Here is an 18,437-nt window from a genome sequence, read left to right as displayed (position 1 = left end):
GTACCGCAATGCATGATCCCGTGACTAACGCCTTAGTCACATTGAGCTCATTATGATGATGCATTACCGAGTGGGCCCAGAGATACCTCTCCGTCACACGGAGTGACAAATCCCAGTCTCGATCCGTGCCAACCCAACAGACACTTTCGGAGATACCCGTAGTGCACCTTTATAGTCACCCAGTTACGTTGTGACGTTTGGCACACCCAAAGCACTCCTACGGTATCCGGGAGTTGCACGATCTCATGGTCTATGGAAAAGATACTTGACATTGGAAAAGCTCTAGCAAACGAAACTACACGATCTTTTATGCTATGCTTAGGATTGGGTCTTGTCCATCACATCATTCTCCTAATGATGTGATCCCGTTATCAATGACATCCAATGTCCATAGTCAGGAAACCATGACTATCTGTTGATCAACGAGCTAGTCAACTAGAGGCTTACTAGGGACAGGTTGTGGTCTATGTATTTACACATGTATTACGATTTCCGGACAATACAATTAAAGCATGAATAATAGACAATTACCATGAACAAAGAAATATAATAATAACCATTTATTATTGCCTCTAGGGCATATTTCCAACAGGACGGGCCGGAGGTAGGAGGTCACTCAGGGATTTTTGTGCGGACTGACATGTAGGTCCCACAAGTCATAACGCCTGGTCGAATAGAAGGCGTTGACTTAATGGGCGACACGGGCCCTGTTTGGATACTCTTAAGTCAGAGGTTAGATTCTAACCCTGAACTAACTCTAACCAAAGTGGTGTTTGGATGGCAGGGTTAGATTGACAACAAATGTATCCAAACAGGGCCATGGGTTGAAACGTGCCTATAACGACACTTTGTAGAGTAGTCGTTTCTTGGTAAGGCTGGTTGGTAAGAGCATGTACAATGGTTGATAAGGTAGTCTTATCTTAAGTCTGCCACGTATGCAAGTGGTAGTAGTTTTTTGGCATTATTAGTGGTTTCTTGCATTATTAGGGGTTTCTTGTAAGGAACAATGTACTACTAGTGACAAAAGGCGATTCTAGGTTGCGTTGTACTCCAACGAGTACTACTAGTGGTCGCGGGAGTGTGTACCTCGCTTTGTGGGTTCGATCCCGGCCGAACGCACGGTGGCCTTTTTTAAAATAGTAACTTCCCTGTGAGCCAATATTTTACACGGGTAGTTTGAGTTTTGAAGTCAAACGGACGTGCGGCACCACAATCTAGGTGCACTGGATAGCCTAGCCACGTGAACGGGTTTTCCTTCCCAGCATCTCGTGGCTCGCGTGCTCGCCCTAGCCGCACCTTGCTTGCAGCTTCCTCATCAGCTAGTAGCATATTTAAACTAGCGCCTCCCAATTAAGCCCGAGGAGCCGGAAAAGCCTGGCGGGGCATTGGGAACTGTGCAATATGGATCTGTACGTAAAGTGCTCTACTACTACTCTGTAGCTTGTGGCGTTGCACGCATGGACTTCACTCCATTATCGGCTCTACTATAAAATAAATTCCTCTTGACGTGTTTTTTTTGAAACGGAGGCAAAAGCTTTGCTTCATCTCATTCATAAAGAAGGAACTACTAACAAAGTTCGACGAGATCCATTACACCTCCACAAATGGAAGTGAAAAGCCTAGTCTGGTTGTACCAAATAACTCAAATGTTCTGCCCCCACAATAACCGTCGCTGATAAACAGGCTGCTAGTGTGTGCGTGAGAGGAGCAGCTGAGTAGGCCAGCTACGTGAGAGGAGCGACTGAATAGAGCACCGAGAGTACCCACTAGGCCACTACGCAGGTTTACTTTCCCTGCATTGATAGTACAACGATGGTTCTAGAGAACAGTAGTACCCTCCACTTCCAACTGTAGCTCCTTGGCCCTGAGATTCAAGAGTTCAAAACTAGTGCACTATACTAGAAGTACAGTACATAGCACTAGTAGTACCCTCGCACTACTAGTTGAGAAAGTAGTACTAGTACTGCTATAGTACGAGTACGTACTCCTCCGTCACATAATGTAAGACGTTTTTTGACACTAGTTGGCGTGTACAAAAAATAGCAAAAACATACCCAAAATTTCTTAATCCACGCCAAAAACTACTAGCTAGTGCCAAAAATTTCTTACTAGTGCTATTATTTACAGTATAATGCAATCCCATAACGTCCCACAATGCTAGTACTAGTAGTAAATAATGGCCTCACCCCTTCGCTACAGTTGGAAGGAACGATCTACAGTTGGAAGGGACGAGGCCCTGCGATTACTACGCTCTTATCTCCTCCTCGCCAGTTCCCCTCCCCCCGAAGAGAAGGCAGTTCGTCGCTGCTCCCATGGATTTGCCAGGCAGTTCTCCTCCTCGTCGGGGTTGGGAGACCTTGGACAACAATCCTCTGGGAGAAATTGCACGCCGCTCCGACGTCCTCACCGCCGCAAGACTCGGTGCTTCCTGCACCAACTATTTCAAGACGGTGCTTAAAATGGCTTGGGAAAAGGCCATGCTTGTTGGTCTTCCATGCGTCCTCGAGGAGAAGGTTCTTCTATGGGACAATCCTTCGAACAGTCCACCGCTCCCTGGCCATGGTTGCACGTTGACTCCGCTAGAGTTGCCGACGTTGAGAGGTAGTCGGATTTTGTCCGATGAGCAGGTCAGTAATGGAGTTTGATCATCTAGTACTTAGTTATTCCATTTCCATCCCGTAATTTCTCCGCTGCCCACCGTCTTATATATAGGTCTGGGTCGGTGCCAATGAAGATTGGCTTGCATACCTCCGGCCGGATACCACCATCATTTTGCACAACATACACAGCAGTGCGGCTGTTCCGGTAGACCCCTTCTCCACCATTGGGATCGACCTTCCGGACTGGCTGGGCTTGAAGAAGATAGCAATTGCGGACCCGCCGACAAAGCGACACGGCTACGACGATTACTATCTCATCACGGTGTTCGACACAAGGATTGCCACCAATGCAAGAGGCAATAACGGCAGAGGCTGGCGCATGTTGGCGGCGGCAGATTTGTACCCCTACACGTTCGAAGATGTCGTGCGCCTTCTAGGCCGAATCTTCGCGGTGACAAGCCAGGGGACTTGTTTCATCTGGTTGCCATCCTATGGTACGAGAGATGACAAACGGAATGCACAAACCATCATTTGCATCCCTAACGGTACTCCATTATTTTGCAGGGACCAGTCATCCCGTGATCAAAATAAGATCGCCGATCCTGGATGTGCATTTGCATCCGTGATTCGGTCTAACCTGGAACCTTGTAGCTGACTTTGGCATATTGGGATCAACTATCTTAGCAGTCGTTGCCCATGGTACCACTTATGTGCAACATGGTCACACAATCTACCACGATCGGACCGTCACCATCTACCTAGGTATTCCATTTTTAACCCTCTCGCCTTCTCTTTCATTGTTGTACTAGTACTCTACTTACGTACTAGTAGGAGTACTTTTTACCTTGGAGGACAAGTATAGCTAGCTAGGCCCTTGAAGACTTGAACCCACTAGCTGCCACCATTTTTTTCCATGTCTTACTATCTCATCCATGTAGCCAACAGTGGCTATATATAATAAGCCGGTTATTTTACTTCCTCTATACCGGAGTAGTACTATTTGCTGCACAGTATTACTGACCGCCATATTTGAGCACAACATTATTATGCATGGACCTTGACTATGTATGTCACCATGTGTCCAGATCTGAGATGCCGCGTGTACCAGATGAACGACGCTGAATTCGACCCCCCGTGATGCTACGTGGGTGCCGAGGAACACTCTTGGAGAGTACTCACTTTTCATTGGGGACAGCTACCCCATTGTGAAGCGGATGCCACCTTCCATGCACGACACGGAAGGCCTGCCGTTCATGAAGCATGGTTGTGTCTTTCGTGCGCACCGCCGGATGAACGACATGCTGGGACACGCTATCCCTGATTTATGCCGCTTCAGCTTGGATGAGTCTCCGTCGTGTGGAACCGGACTAGAAAGCTGCGACAATGATTCCCGTTGCCCACCGCTATGGATCGTGCCATCCATGAAGAACACCTGGGACTGGAACCTGGAGGAGGACATGTAGCCCATCTATAACGTGTAAGTGGAGTACGGTAAATTGTGAACGGTAGCGCTGTGAATATACGTAGACTAGTCATGCACAAATTTATCACATGAATTGGAGATGAACTTGTGTGGCATACTGGCATTTGCCCTTTAGAATTTATTACTAGTAAATGTGCTATGTGTACGTGCAACTTGTGTGGTTGTTGCACGGGCTCCAACACGCCCTTTGAGAAATAAAAGGTGGCACAACTTTGGATATACGTGACGTGGCGGCATCATACAGTAGCATCGTTCTCTATAGTTGTAGTACACTCCTACTAGGACGACAACTCCTATAAAACCTTGCGCTTGGCTCTTTGCTTCTTCGGGAGGTTCAACAGTTCGTACTCGTGTGAACCTTGCACTTGGCTCTTCGCCTCTTTGGGAGGTCCAACAATGATGATACTACAGTACACATTATGCTTCTGGCAACCTGACACCGATTGAACTGCTGCACGTCCACTGCGAGGGCGAGGGCGAGGGAGTGGGAGAGGGAAAGGGCGCGCTGTAGTCAAAACCCTCTCCTCGTCCTGTGAACGACCGCGCGCGTGGGCGAGGGAGAGGCGTAGTAAGCAAGCTTCTACTCGTTCGGCGAGTTGACGGGACACATCAAAGCAGTACTAGTACTAGTCCATACTGCGTCCTTTCCGGTTAATATGGCATAACTTGAAACGAGAAAAATACACTGGCGGTCAACGTATGTAACAGTACGCTCTTTACGGTCACTATATATAGTTTTACGGTGATTATACGATCACTAGCTAATCGTAGAGCACCGTATTGCACCCTACTGACCGGCCACATAGTCGACGTGGCACTTTGTTGACTGGTTAAATTGTCACCTGGTTTCTGGGTCCCACCTGTCAGTTGGAAGAGCAAAGAAATCAGCTAAAAAACAAACAGTGTAGTACATCTACACTTCCAATGCATTTAGCCTTTAATCTAAATCGATATTGATTGACTAATGCACCAACTTGTGCTCTAGGTATAGGCTACATGTCTATCCTTAATTACAGCATGCAACGACCTTCATTTAATCTTCTTCTCTCAATGGTCGCATGCACACATAAGTTTTGGGCGTTAATTATGCCGTGGTCAATGTGTAAATCTCTAAATATACAGTCTTTCACGGACGTAGGGAGTAGGTTGAGCACTTGAGCGTGAGCGTGTGTGTTGCGTCGTGTGCTGTGTGCCGCATGGGTGCGTGAGTGTTGCGTGCGTCCATGTGTACGTGTGAGTGTTGCATGTTGCATGCATGCATGCATGCATGGGGCTTACTCCCTCCCATTGACATGTTTATTTCAAGCTTTCTATGTTCCCTCCATATGGTGATACTCCCTCTGTTCCCAAATACGGAGTAAAATCCTCCCTCTGTTCCCAAATATGGAGTAAAATCCTCCCTCTGTTCCGAAATACGGAGTATTTGTCTTTCTAGAGATTTCAACAAGTGACTACGTACGGAGCAAAATGAGTGAAGTGAGCGTAGAGGCATAGAGATAATGTAGAAAGGAAGTCTTCGCGATCCTTTATTCCCCATCTCGGTCAGAGAGAACTATTCAACTAGTCTTCGCAGTGAAGTGACAATACACGCTGCAGCAGATGGGACACTTAATTAATAAGCTGAACCAGCGTGTTGGTGTTACTAAATCAGCCTTACCTAGTACTGCCATCATGTTTGCTAGTAGAGCACGCTTTTGTCCTCCATTAACTGACATATGGGCCCTCTTGTGGTAGACCCACATATCATTGGTGTAACTATTTACACTCCGAAGGACGGTATATCCTGGTAGTAGTAGTAGTAGAATTTAGATTTAATGCACTTTCTTCCCCGTCTTCCACTCTTCTTCCGCCTCTCTTCTTCTTCCTCCTCTCTTCCCCATCGTCGGCCGCACACCATTTCCCCCCGCTCACTGCTCGCCCGCCCGCGCTATCTTCCTTGGTAGCTCGCGCATACCATATTCCCCCGCTCACTGCTCGGCCACACGAGGAGAAGCTTCTTCGCTCGCCCGCCCAAATCCACTTTCCCGCTGGCTTGCAGGCACCGAAAACCCCAATGGCAGAACCGACTGACACGCATAGCCGCGATTGGAATTCCCTCCCCGATGTTCTCTTGGAGCAGATATGTAATCGTATGGACCTACTCAGCACCATCCGTCTGGCCGCTTGCTCGGTGTCTTTGTACCGTCTACTCGTCTGCAACCGGCCGGCTCTTTTCAAGACACCCTGCTTGCTGACGCCCGATCCTCGCAGGTGGCCCAGACACCGACTTGACGATCCTACGGAGGTTACCGTGGTGCCCCTCGACATGCTACCACTACCTGTCCACCTGCCCTTCATGCGCGACCACTACTGGGCGGGCATGAAGGCCAACTGGATCGTCCTCATCCACCAATCCGGTAGTCCGTGGCGTCTCGTGGATATCTACACCCAGCGAGAGATCACCCTTCCATCTTTGGATACCGCCGCCATCGAGCCTCGCGGCCCGCCGGACACTCCTGCCTACTACGCACGAGACGCGTCGAGCTTTTGGCTCGACCTCTGTTTGCTGAAGGTTGTAATCTGCGAAGTGCCCACACCATCAGGAGACTACATGGATTACAAGCTCATTGTCGTGTTCAACATGGGATTAGTCTATCTGGAATCCGGTCGCCATACATGGTTATGGCTCATCGTTGATCCTCTTCACCCAACACTTCTGTCTGATGCTATAGTGCATGATGGCATCGTTTATGCGGTCGACGCACAGATTGGCTGCCTATACTGGTGGAATCTATCATCGTGTAATTGTTCTATCTCATCTCATCTTTACCTTAAGAATACGACTGCCTGTTCATTGTTACAAATTTAGAATATATAGTATGTCTATAACCACATCATTGCTATATGTTCCTCTCATTTCCTAGATTTTTATGATCACACATGTTATTGTTAGAGTTGATATGAGAACAATTGGTATCTAATGATTGTTAGAATAGATATTATGAGTATAACCTCATGATTGCTATATGTTACTCTCATTTCCAGGATTTTTATAACAACGCATGTTATTGCTTAGAGTTGATATGATAACTGTAGTAAGTGCTATGGTAGAATATGAGTAGGCCCTGTCACATCTGTTTTCCTCTCATTGTTACATGATGTTTGAACCATGATATATTGCTAGAATATGAAAGCCATTGGCTTATTTTTTTAACTTGGGGTATGATTATGACCACGGCATTGGAATTCTCTGTCTATGATATGTGTCACTGTTATAATAATCTTAATTCCACACATACTCTGAACATGATTGTTTATTTTTGTCCTTTTGGTATCCAATTGAATTGTTGCAGCAGATGCAAATGTGCAGGCCTTCATGATTCCAGGACCTGGAATCATACCAGCCGACGGGTGGTGGTTTATCGCTCGTTCAGCTGACGGTGGTCATTTGATGCTCATTTGCACGTACCAAATTGACCAAACCATTTGATCAAACCACATGCAGTAGTTCGTGACATTGATGGCTATGGCTGCTTCGTGTTCGAGAAAGATCCCACCTGCTTTGGGCCAGGCGTATTCAACTGGAGGCGGGTTTACAGCCTCGGCAACCACTCCATGTTCCTCGGGCTCAATTATCCGATCATCCAACCAATCATCGATCATATCACCGGCGATGATTACCGTGCTATGCAGCTTACACATCATACCATGGGTTTCATGAATCACCATACCAGAGATTCGTCGACACAACTTGTTGCGAGATAATCTTCAGTGTGTGAAAGGCATCAAGCTTCCATGCGATGGATGGCTTTTGCAAACCCGACATGCGGCGATGTGGTTCATGCCAACAGAAAATATGCACAACTTGATTCGTACTGATATGTAGACTGAGCCGTGTATTCTGCTACTATAGCACGACCCTCTTTTGTTGGACTGTTGTTAGTTGAAGCACTCCTCTGGTTTGAAGGATAGATACCTTTCTGGGATCAAGTGCATCCTAACTCACCTGCGCAGGATGTACTGATAATGATGATGGAGATGCTGTGCAGTATGTATGTATGTATATATATATATATATATATATATATATATATATATATATCACTTAGGCTTCAAGTGCGTACTTGTTAGTTAAACCTATGGTTAAAATGTGACACTAAATACGACTAGTAACTAGTATAGTAGCAGTACTAGTATACATCGGTCAAACTATTCATCATGTCCACACATTGAATTGACGTGACAACACACTGCGCGTGAGGTGACACAAGAATCCCGGCGGCGTGTTTGGGTATTCTGGACTTCAGATTTGGAGTACCACTTATCTGTCGAAATCTTTCATCATTCACTTAAAACAGTCGATTGATCATACATTGAGTACCATATAACTGGAATTAACCCATGCAAGTCGAAGAAGGATTGGCCGGTGCTGCCGGCTGGCGTCAAGTTCGATCCCATGGATCAGGAGCTGATCGAGCACCTTGAGGCCAAAGTGAGTGCTGATAGTGCGAGATCTCACCCTCTCATCGATTTGTTCATACCAACCATCGACAGCGAGCACGGCATATGCTACACCCATCCTGAGAAATTTCCAGGTAAGACACCGATCGGCCGTCTACTTGCACAAACATATTTCTTTCTTTATAGCTCTATTTTTCTTTTTAGACGCAGACCTGGTGAAGCAATTACAATTTGACAGTTAATAAAAAGTGAAACAACTGACTGCAACATGCCAAAGATATTATGAAAATGCCAACTACGTACACTAAAACCTGTATTCGACAATACTGCATGTATCACACTCAGTGGCCTAAGCAAGCATTTCTTCCAGCGCAATTCCCTGGCGTTCAAAAGGGGCACGTGGACGCGTCGCAAGATATAGTCGGAGTGCGGCATGCACGCGATGTGGCACAACACCGGCAATACCTTGCCAGTGATGGTCAACGGCCGGCAGATGGGCAGAAAAAAGGTTCTGGTGCTGCACACCAACAAGAACTTCGACCAACAGAGGACCAACTGGGTGATGCACCAGTACCACCTCGGGGACCTGGAGCAAGAGAAGGAGCGGGAGCTGGTCCTCTGCAAGATTTTCTACGAGATGAACACTAGGGCCAGGAGTAAAAATATTATAAGTTAGTTTGGTATTGGTACTTGTACTACCTTGTCGTCCGCAAGTTGGTATTGTTGTTAACGATCTTTTGGTATGAACTTGGCATTTGCTTCCAACCATCATGCCGAGAGTCGACGTGTATATAAAGCTGAATCATTTGTTTCGAAATGAATTTTTAGGCACCTGATTTTTATTTGATGGGTAGCATAAGCACCTGCCGTTCGAATTCCCAGTTCTCCAAATTTTTCAAAACAAGTGCATGCTCTTATTATCACGATGAAAAAACAATATCCCTGCTGCATCCCAGTTATCAGTTTGTACTTGCAGAATTCTCTCGTTTATTGAGCACGTATATTGTTTTTTCTGGTCGAGCAAGTTTCAACTGGGCTGTAGACTGCCCAGGCTTGGTTTTGTTTTTAACAGGCCCATCCCATGACGACAACGGGGCACAACGATCCAGCAGGTATCTACTGGCCTCTGGCCCGCCAGCGTTAGTTATATTTTCTCTTACAACATCCGCATGCACTTTTTTACTGAATCAAACACACATCCCATTTCTATTTTCCTCTTGAAACGCATGTCCTACATCCATTTTCTAATCTCTACCTATAGTTTTACTAGTTCATATACACATATCATTATATTGAAAATACATAAAATTCACTTTCATATTTACATCCTTATTTTTGTTGTTGTTTTACCTCCCAGCGCTGATTTTTTTACCATTGGTTTTCCCTTAAACCAACTCAATTGTCCCACGTCCTATTTGCTTACAAAAACAAAACGATTTTTTTGGCAAATCAATAAGTTCTTAAAAAATGTTTATCATTTCGGGATTACAAAAGTTCGGACTCCACCAAAATATGCAAAATAAGGTTGAACTTTTTGACCGTGGTCTTGGGCAGAAAATGGGCTGTAATAAATTACTTAAGAATTAGCAAATGCGCTGCAAATTATTAAAAATAGCAAATGGGCTCTATGTTGTCTGCCATAGATTTGGAGGCTGACTTATGGGCCTAGTAAGTTCATGCGTACACAAGGTTTATCAAAAAAGAAACTTAGTCAACAATCGACTCTACCAGTCTCAGACCGTTAGATGTCAATCTAACGACAATCGTGCTTCTTCAGTCTCTGATCTTCCTACCCCAGCCGCCCAAACCAGCGCCGGTGGAATCGCCTGCGCCCGCCTCACGTGGCCGGCTGTGCTGCCGGGCAGGCCTCACGGCCCCATCATATACTCGCATCCCTGGCCTGTCTATCCCTCTACTCACCCACACCTCCTGTTATTTTCTGGCGACGGCAGCCGAACCAGTCAACCCTGTACTCTCCACCGCGTGGGTAGCCACTGCCGTGTCTTCCCCGGCTCCGTGTCATTCCCTTCGTAGGCCTCGCCGTCGTCCACCGCCCTGGTGCTCTCGGCGCGGCGTGGTCAACATGGTCAACGAACGACATCATCGGAAGTGGACTGTATGTGGAGAGGCTGACAGCTGGGTCCACGGCCGCACACAAGGAAATGCCTCCTCATTATGCGCAAAATAATGATTCCTCCACCTGACATCTGGGACCCGCCGGAAGGACCTCTGTATTTCGTGAAAAAACGTTCCCTCCGCTGACAGGTCGGACCCACCAAATATATCTTCGCAAGCAAGGAAGTGCCTCCTTATTGCGCACAAAAAAATGAATACCCCCTGCCAGCTGGGACCCACCACAGTGGGAGGCTGACTTGTGGGCCTACTAAGTTGACGGGGACGGAGGGCTTTGTCAACTTAGTCAATATGAACGATTCTAGCTCCAGTGACCGTACGATGTCCATCCAACGGCCTTAGTGCTTCTTCAACCTCTGGTCTTCTTGCTCCAGCCGCCCAAAGCAGCGCCGGTCTTGCCACATGCTCCTGCCTCCCGTGACCGGCTGTGTTGACGCGGAGGCCTCACCGCCCCCTACTATTCCCACCGTTGGCCAGGCCCTGCGGCGACGGCAGCCTTACACCGCAGCCGAACCAGTGAACCCTTGTACTCCTATCCGCGCGGGCTTCCATTACCACGTCTTCCCCGGCTCCGCGTCGTCCCCTTCCTAGGCCTCGCTGTCGTCCACCGCCCTGGTGCTCTCGGCGCGGCGTGGTCAACGTGGTCAAGGAACGACTTCCATTGGACGTGGACTGTACGTGGAGAGGCTGACAGCTGGGTCCACGGCCGCAGCAAGGAAGTGCCTCCTTATTACGTGCAAAATAATTATTCCTCCACCTGACAGCGGGGACCCACCGGACGGGCCACCGTATTTCGCAAAAAAACGTTTCCCCCTGACTGCTGGGACCCACCAGCTACATCTTCGCACACAAGGAAGTGCGTCTGGGTAAAAAAACGATTCGCCCCCTAACTGCTGGGACCCACCAGCTACATCTTCGCACGCAAGGAAGTGCCTGACAGTCGGGACCCACCTGGTTGAAGCGTACGTTGCGTTGTCATTTTGGTCGTGAACGTGTACGTACATACTGGTCGATGTAGAGGTGCGCATGTGTCGTAGTAGAGGCGCGCATGTAGCATGTACACGTACGTACAGCGGCCAGTGTGCAAGAAAGAAAATACGGCCACATACGTACATACGGGCAGGGTCTCGAACGCCTACTCGCGCATACGTACGACCAGTGCTCGTGTACATGGCTGGGTCGGAACGGAGAAACAACGTCGTCGTCGTGTTCATGGGGAGCCAACTGGCTGGGTCGGATCGGAATGTGTCGTCGTGTTCATCAGGAGGGCTTGGACGGAACAACCGATGGAAACGAGGCCTGGCGTACCACCGAACGGAGGAAACGGCCTTGTGTTCGACCGGCCACGTTCGAAACGGGATCCTATTCATCGGGAGGGGTCTGGCGTACCGCAAAACGGAGGAAACGGACCTGCTACGGTCGAAACGGGGGTCCTGTTGACTGGGAGGGGTGTGGCGTACCGCAAAACGGAGGAAATGGACTTGTGTTGGAGCGGTACGGTCGAAACGGGGTCCTGTTCATCAGGAGGGGTGTGGCGTACCGCAAAACGGGACTCCACGGGATACTATTCATCTCCACCGTCGACCCCCTCCAGCCTCCACGGGCTACTGTTCATCCACCCTCGACCTCCTCCAGCCTCCACCCGCGACTGTTCATCCATGGGGTCCTGTTCATCCAGCCTCCACCGCGCGCTACTCCACCGGCTACTGTTCAACCACCCCTCCACGGGCTACTGTTCATCCAGCCCTCCACCGCCTACTGTTCATCCTGCCCTCCACGGGGTGGTCCTATTCATCCTGCCCTCCACGGGGTCCTGTTCATCCAGCCCCAACCGGCTCGATTGATCGGGGTCCTGTTCATCCAGAGGCAACACCACGGGGTCCTGTTCATCCACCCCCACCGGGAACTGTTCATCCAAACCCCCCAGCAACACTCACTGTTCATCCAGAGGCAGCAGATTGGCTTCAGTTAGCAGCAGTAGCGAAGGAATCGCTCGATCGGGTTCAGTTAACAGCCATCGATCGATCGCTCGGGTTCAGTAACGCGTAGCCTGCAGTACAATCGCTCGGGTTCAGTTAGAGCCCAACGCCTGGCACCCACGCACATGCGTGTATGAGGTAAACGCACATCGCTCAGCCCCGACCACCCACCCTAACCGAGAACACCCCGATATTTTCCTCGCCCTCGCTTCTACCCTGGTTTTTCCGTCATGGACGGCCCAAAGAATGTCATGCAGCTGCGTCTCCGGCCCGCCCAGGACGAAAAGCCCATTTTCTGTCATGATTTTTTGTCATAGAAGTAGGACCCGGCCACATCTATGGTGATACCATGTTTTGTCACAATTATCGTCATAGAAGTGTCATAAGTATGACACTAAAAAATTCGTTCAGCCCAAAATGTCACGGATGTGTCTTTTTTTGTAGTGATAGCTATGACTACCTTTTGATCTGGCTTATACGCCTTGTCGCAATTGACTTGGGGGCTTTCTGCCCAAGTTAAAAGGTTACCAAAGAGAGCTTGTTACAATGTACAGTTCATACATAGGTAACCTGCCTTGATGGCTTATTATAGATCACTTGGGGGCTTCCTGTTCAATGACCATTGATATATTGCCCTTTTGATCGGCTTGGACGCCAGGTGTATTCACCAAAACTCTGGGTTATGCTGCCTTTGTATGTCTTCCACTCCGACCAGGTAATCCTGGAATGACCCGCCATACTCTTGACAGTCAATCTTATAAAGACCCTGAACTTGTCAAAGTTAAAATGGTGATTGGTCATGTGAGGCCTGACTTACAGGTTTGAATAAAGGATTAACTCAGTGGCTGTGCGGCCCTTGAATATCACTTGATATTGAGGTTTGGCAGCCTATGAAAGCCTTGTTTTTTTGGTTTGTTATTTTATTTGAACATTATTTGGGTTCATATTTTTGTACCATGTTGACATATGGTTAAAACCGATTCAGGCCATGTAGCCTTAATCTTTATGGCTCATATTTGGGCGTATCCGAAGGTTTGATAACCTGGTCTGGCTTTGGACGATAAGTCGCCAGTATGATGTGATTGTGCACTTGAAGTTCTGCGCGCTAAGTTTTTTGGGCTATTACCCTTGCTGCATATGGCGCTGTAAGCTGGCAGTATGAACAAATCTCACTTGGAGGTATGTTATTTACTTGTTATATGAATATGCACGGTTTTTGATATCCCGCCCTGGATATGGACTGTATAGTCACCAACAAATTTTATATGGGACATCATGACCCGCCCTGACGTGAACCGCCAGGGCACATGCTATTTTCTTGTGTACAGGGATTATAACAATATGATCTGCGTGATTGATAAACATTTATGAGCATAAGCAGCAGATCTTCAACATCAGATAGGTGATTCAAAGTATTATGCAAATAAACATGCACGATGGCATGGCAGATCATTGTTTTTACTACCCTATTACACGGCTTTCCAAGCCCAAATGATTAACTGTTTTTTCAAGAAGAGCTGGGAGGCAGTCTCGGAGCCACCTTATGGTTCAGTTGCCATGTTCTTGCTGGGTTGAAGCTTCCGGTTTATCTAGTGCCGGTTCTTCCTCTTCCTCCACTGGCTGGAAATCAGGCGATGTCCAATTCACGTCGGTTACAACTTCATCATCTAAGATCGTGGATGGATCTATCAGGAGCGAAAGTGTGCTTACATGTTCGAGGAATAAGATCCATCACGAGATAAACCGGCGCTTTCAATTTTTCATTTTGCATGGTATAAGCCGCCTGATACTTGGAAAGCTCAGATTCCTCTGCCAGCTTGCTTGCAAAAGGTTGCATCTCTCTTACAATTTTGGTAAATTCCTCTGCAGTGAAGGGAGACCCATCTTCTTTTAAGCTTGGGCAGCCAGTAGCCAACTCCTCGGGGTCAAGCTCTGCCTGCCATGCTTTGGCCCGGCTCAAGGCAGTAATGGCGCCAGCTCTGACGGCTGACCGTTTTATCTCATCTGCCCTCTGGGGCACGACTGACAGCTTGTCCAGTGTTTCTCTGATAAGGGTAGGAGGCTGTTTAGTATAAGAGATGACAGCTATGGCTCGTTGAGCGCCAGTGTATAATTTCTCCACAAGAGTGTAGGCAGCTTTCTGCTTCATGCGCATGTCTGAGCCAAGGTGGGAAATCCTGGAGCCTGCATTAGCAAAGATATTGTTAAACCGGCTACTGGTTTGTTACACATTGATGGTGAAAGATTGGAATACAACATTTCTTACCAAATATGGCGGTTGTCATGCTATTGATTTTATGCTTTAAATCGGATAACTCATCAGTCACCGGCTTAAGTGCAGCCTCAGCATCTTCTGCTCTTTTTAACAGAGCCGTCTTCTCAATGTCCCAGCCGTTTCTCTCCATGTTGAAATCCTTCTTCAGCTTCTCAATGTTTTCTAAGGCGGTTTTCAGCTCTGAGTTAGCCTTTGATGTTTCTGATTGTTGGGACTGAATATTTTGCCTCAGATCCGCCACTTGAGATTCTTTCATATTTAATTCAGCCTACAAGATAAGGCGAGTCAGCAGCAATATATGGTTATGATAATCACCTTATTTGAAGTCCCAAGCGTAATACAAGTATTTTACTTGGCACTTGGGGGCTAATGTACATTGCTCTTTTTGAAGACAATTCTATGATGACCCGACTAAATAATTATGACTATAGCCGATTCATGGGGGCTACATATTTGGATTTTATTCATATATATGGTGATAAGTCTTGGCTTAGCCATGCTGATTAAGAGGCCCTTAGGGGGCTACATGTGCAAAACTGAGCACTACTATTTGAAGTCCCGACATAACTTTCCAGTTTAAGCCAGCCCTTGGGAGCTACATGTACGAAATTGAGCACTACAATTTGAAGTCCCGGCTTAACTTTCCAGTTTAAGTCGGCGCTTGGGGACTGCTGATATGTCTCCAACGTATCTATAATTTTTTATTGTTCCATGTCGTTATATTATCAGTCTTGGATGTTTTACAATCATTTGTAGTCATTTTATATCATTTTGGGTACTAACCTATTGACATAGTGCCAAGTGCCAGTTGCTATTTTTCCATGTTTTTTACATCGCAGAAAATCAATATCAGACGGAGGCCAAATGCCCCAAAACTTTACGGAGAATTTTTATGGGCCAGAAGGAACACAACTGGCCCTGGCTGCGCCTGGGGGTGCCTCGAGTGGGGCACAACCCACCAGGGCGCCCCAGGAGGCCCAGGCGTGCCCTGGCGGGTTGTGCCCACCTCTGGTGCCCCCCGGACCACCTCTTTGCTCTATAAATACCCCAATATTCCAGAAACCCTAGAGGGTCGACGAAATATTCATCCGGCCGCCCCAGAGTCCAGAACCACTAGATCCAATCTAGACACCATCTCGGATGGGGTTCACCACCTCCATTGGTGCCTCTCCGATGATGCGTGAGTAGTTCTTTGTAGACCTTCGGGTCTGTAGTTAGTAGCTAGATGGATTTCTCTCTCTCGCTGGATTCTCAATACAATGGTCTCTTGGAGATCCATATGATGTAACTCTGTTTGCAGTGTGTTTGTTGGGATCTAATGAACTTTGAGTTTATGATCAAATCTATCTTTTTATATCCATGAAAGTTATTTGAGTTTCTTTGATCTCTTATATGCATGATTGCTTATAGCCTCATATTTCTTCTCTGATATTTGGGTTTTGTTTGGCCAACTTGATCTATTTATCTTGCAATGGGAAGAGGTGCTTTGTAGTCGGTTCGATCTTACAGTGCTTGATCCAAGTGACAGAAAGGGAAATGCCACATATGTATCGTTGCTACTAAGCATAAAACAATGTGGTCTATCTCTACATAGATAGATCTTGTCTACACCATGTCATCGTTCTTATTGCATTACTCCGTTTTTCCATGAACTTAATAGACTAGATGCATGCTGGATAGCGGTCGATGTGTGGAGTAATAGTAGTAGATGCAGGCAGGAGTCGGTCTACTAATCTTGGACTTGATGCCTATATAATGATCATTGCCTGGATATCATCATAATTATTTGAAGTTCTATCAATTGCTCAACAATAATTTGTTCACCCATCGTTTGCTATTTTTCACAAGAGAAGCCACTAGTGAAACCTATGGCGGCGTTGCCGGGGAGGATCTTTAACATATACCAGGTTCCTAATCACAAATCTCATCTCCTCGCAATTTACATTATTTTCCACTTACGTCTCGTTTTCCTCTCCCCCACTTCACAAAAATTTGCCGTTTTATTCGCCTCTCTTTTCCGTTCGCCATTTTTCTTGTCGGATCTATTTTTGTGTGCAACCTTGTTTGCTGTTATTATGGATAGTTCTTCCTCTATCGCTTGCACTCCCGAGAACGAGGTTCTCAACTTTAAACAAAGGGGAGGAGAAAATTTAAAAGATGCTTGGTATAGAATTTGCAATGCTCATAATAGATCTATCCGTAAGCAATCTACCGTTGTTCTTCTTTGATGTTTTTATGTTGGCATCACCACTTGGTATAGATTCGTCCTTGATACGATTACGAGTGGAAATTTCTTGATGTGTCCCCCTCTTGATGCTTTTAATGCTATGGGAAATTTAGTGGAAACAACTTTGACTCTTGAGCATGTTATGGAAAGACTAGATGCTATTGAGAACAAAATGCTCACCGAAGATCATATGGAAATTATAGATAAAAAGTTGCACAATTTTGCCACTAATATTGGGTCAAAAGAGGGAGACATTTTTAAGTTGTTAAAAGAGAAGGGTACCTTAATCCATGAAAGAATAGAAGAAAGTCCGTCTTAGATTGATAAATTAGAAGAAATCTTTAATAATCTAAGCACGGCTTATGCTTCTGCTAAAACTATCAAGAAAACTCGCGTAAGGAGGGGTAGATCCAAGAACAAGGGTGCAACCTCTAGTAATAATAATAATGGAGATCTTAAGATGATTAGTGTTCACCCGGATTTTGTTGAAGTGATAAGAGATCCTTTTTGCAAGAATGAAATCTTTCAATTTATTCCTAGTAGTATTGTTATTGAAGATCTTTATGCTAAATCTCTAAAGGATCCTAAGTGTTTGATTGAAGAGTTGGACAAAGATGACAAAACTTAAATCCTTGCTTTATGCCTAGCTAAGGGCGTAAAACTATAGCGCTTGTTGGGAGGCAACCCAATGAATAAATTTTATTTTTGCCTTTTGCTTTCTGTACTTGAGTGTTAACACAATTATGCTACTGTTATGATTGTGTTTTTTGTGTTTTAATTAGCGTTTGTGCCAAGTAGAACCGATAGGATCTTCTTGGGTGATAGTTGTTTGGTCTTGCTGAAAAAGACAGAAACTTTACGCTCACGAAAATAATTCTCATTTTTATCATAAAGTGCTTTTGCCCTGATTCTTTTTGCAGAAGATTAATATACAAATTGCGCAGGTCATCCTATATTTTTGGAGTTCCAGAAGTTTTCGTCTAAGTCAGATTGCTACACACTGTTCTGTTTTCTTTGTGTTGTGTGCTTATTTTGAAGGCTCTATGGTTTTCTTTGATGCGTTTTTGCCATAGAAAAGTGCGAATACAGTAGATATAATTCAAAAAAAATATGAATCGGTTTGATACATTACTTATAGTAGTGGTTTGCTTTCTTACACTAACGGATCTCACGGAGGTTTTGTTGAGTTTTGTGTGATTGAAGTCTTCAAGTTTTGGGTTATCTTACTATGTACGAAGGAAGGATAGAAGAGCCTAAGCTTGGGGGTGCCCCGGCATTCCAAGATATTATCCAAAAATGA

Source organism: Triticum aestivum, chromosome 3D (assembly GCF_018294505.1).
Source record: "Triticum aestivum cultivar Chinese Spring chromosome 3D, IWGSC CS RefSeq v2.1, whole genome shotgun sequence".
NCBI lineage: Eukaryota > Viridiplantae > Streptophyta > Magnoliopsida > Poales > Poaceae > Triticum > Triticum aestivum.
This window is presented reverse-complemented; position numbering follows the sequence as displayed.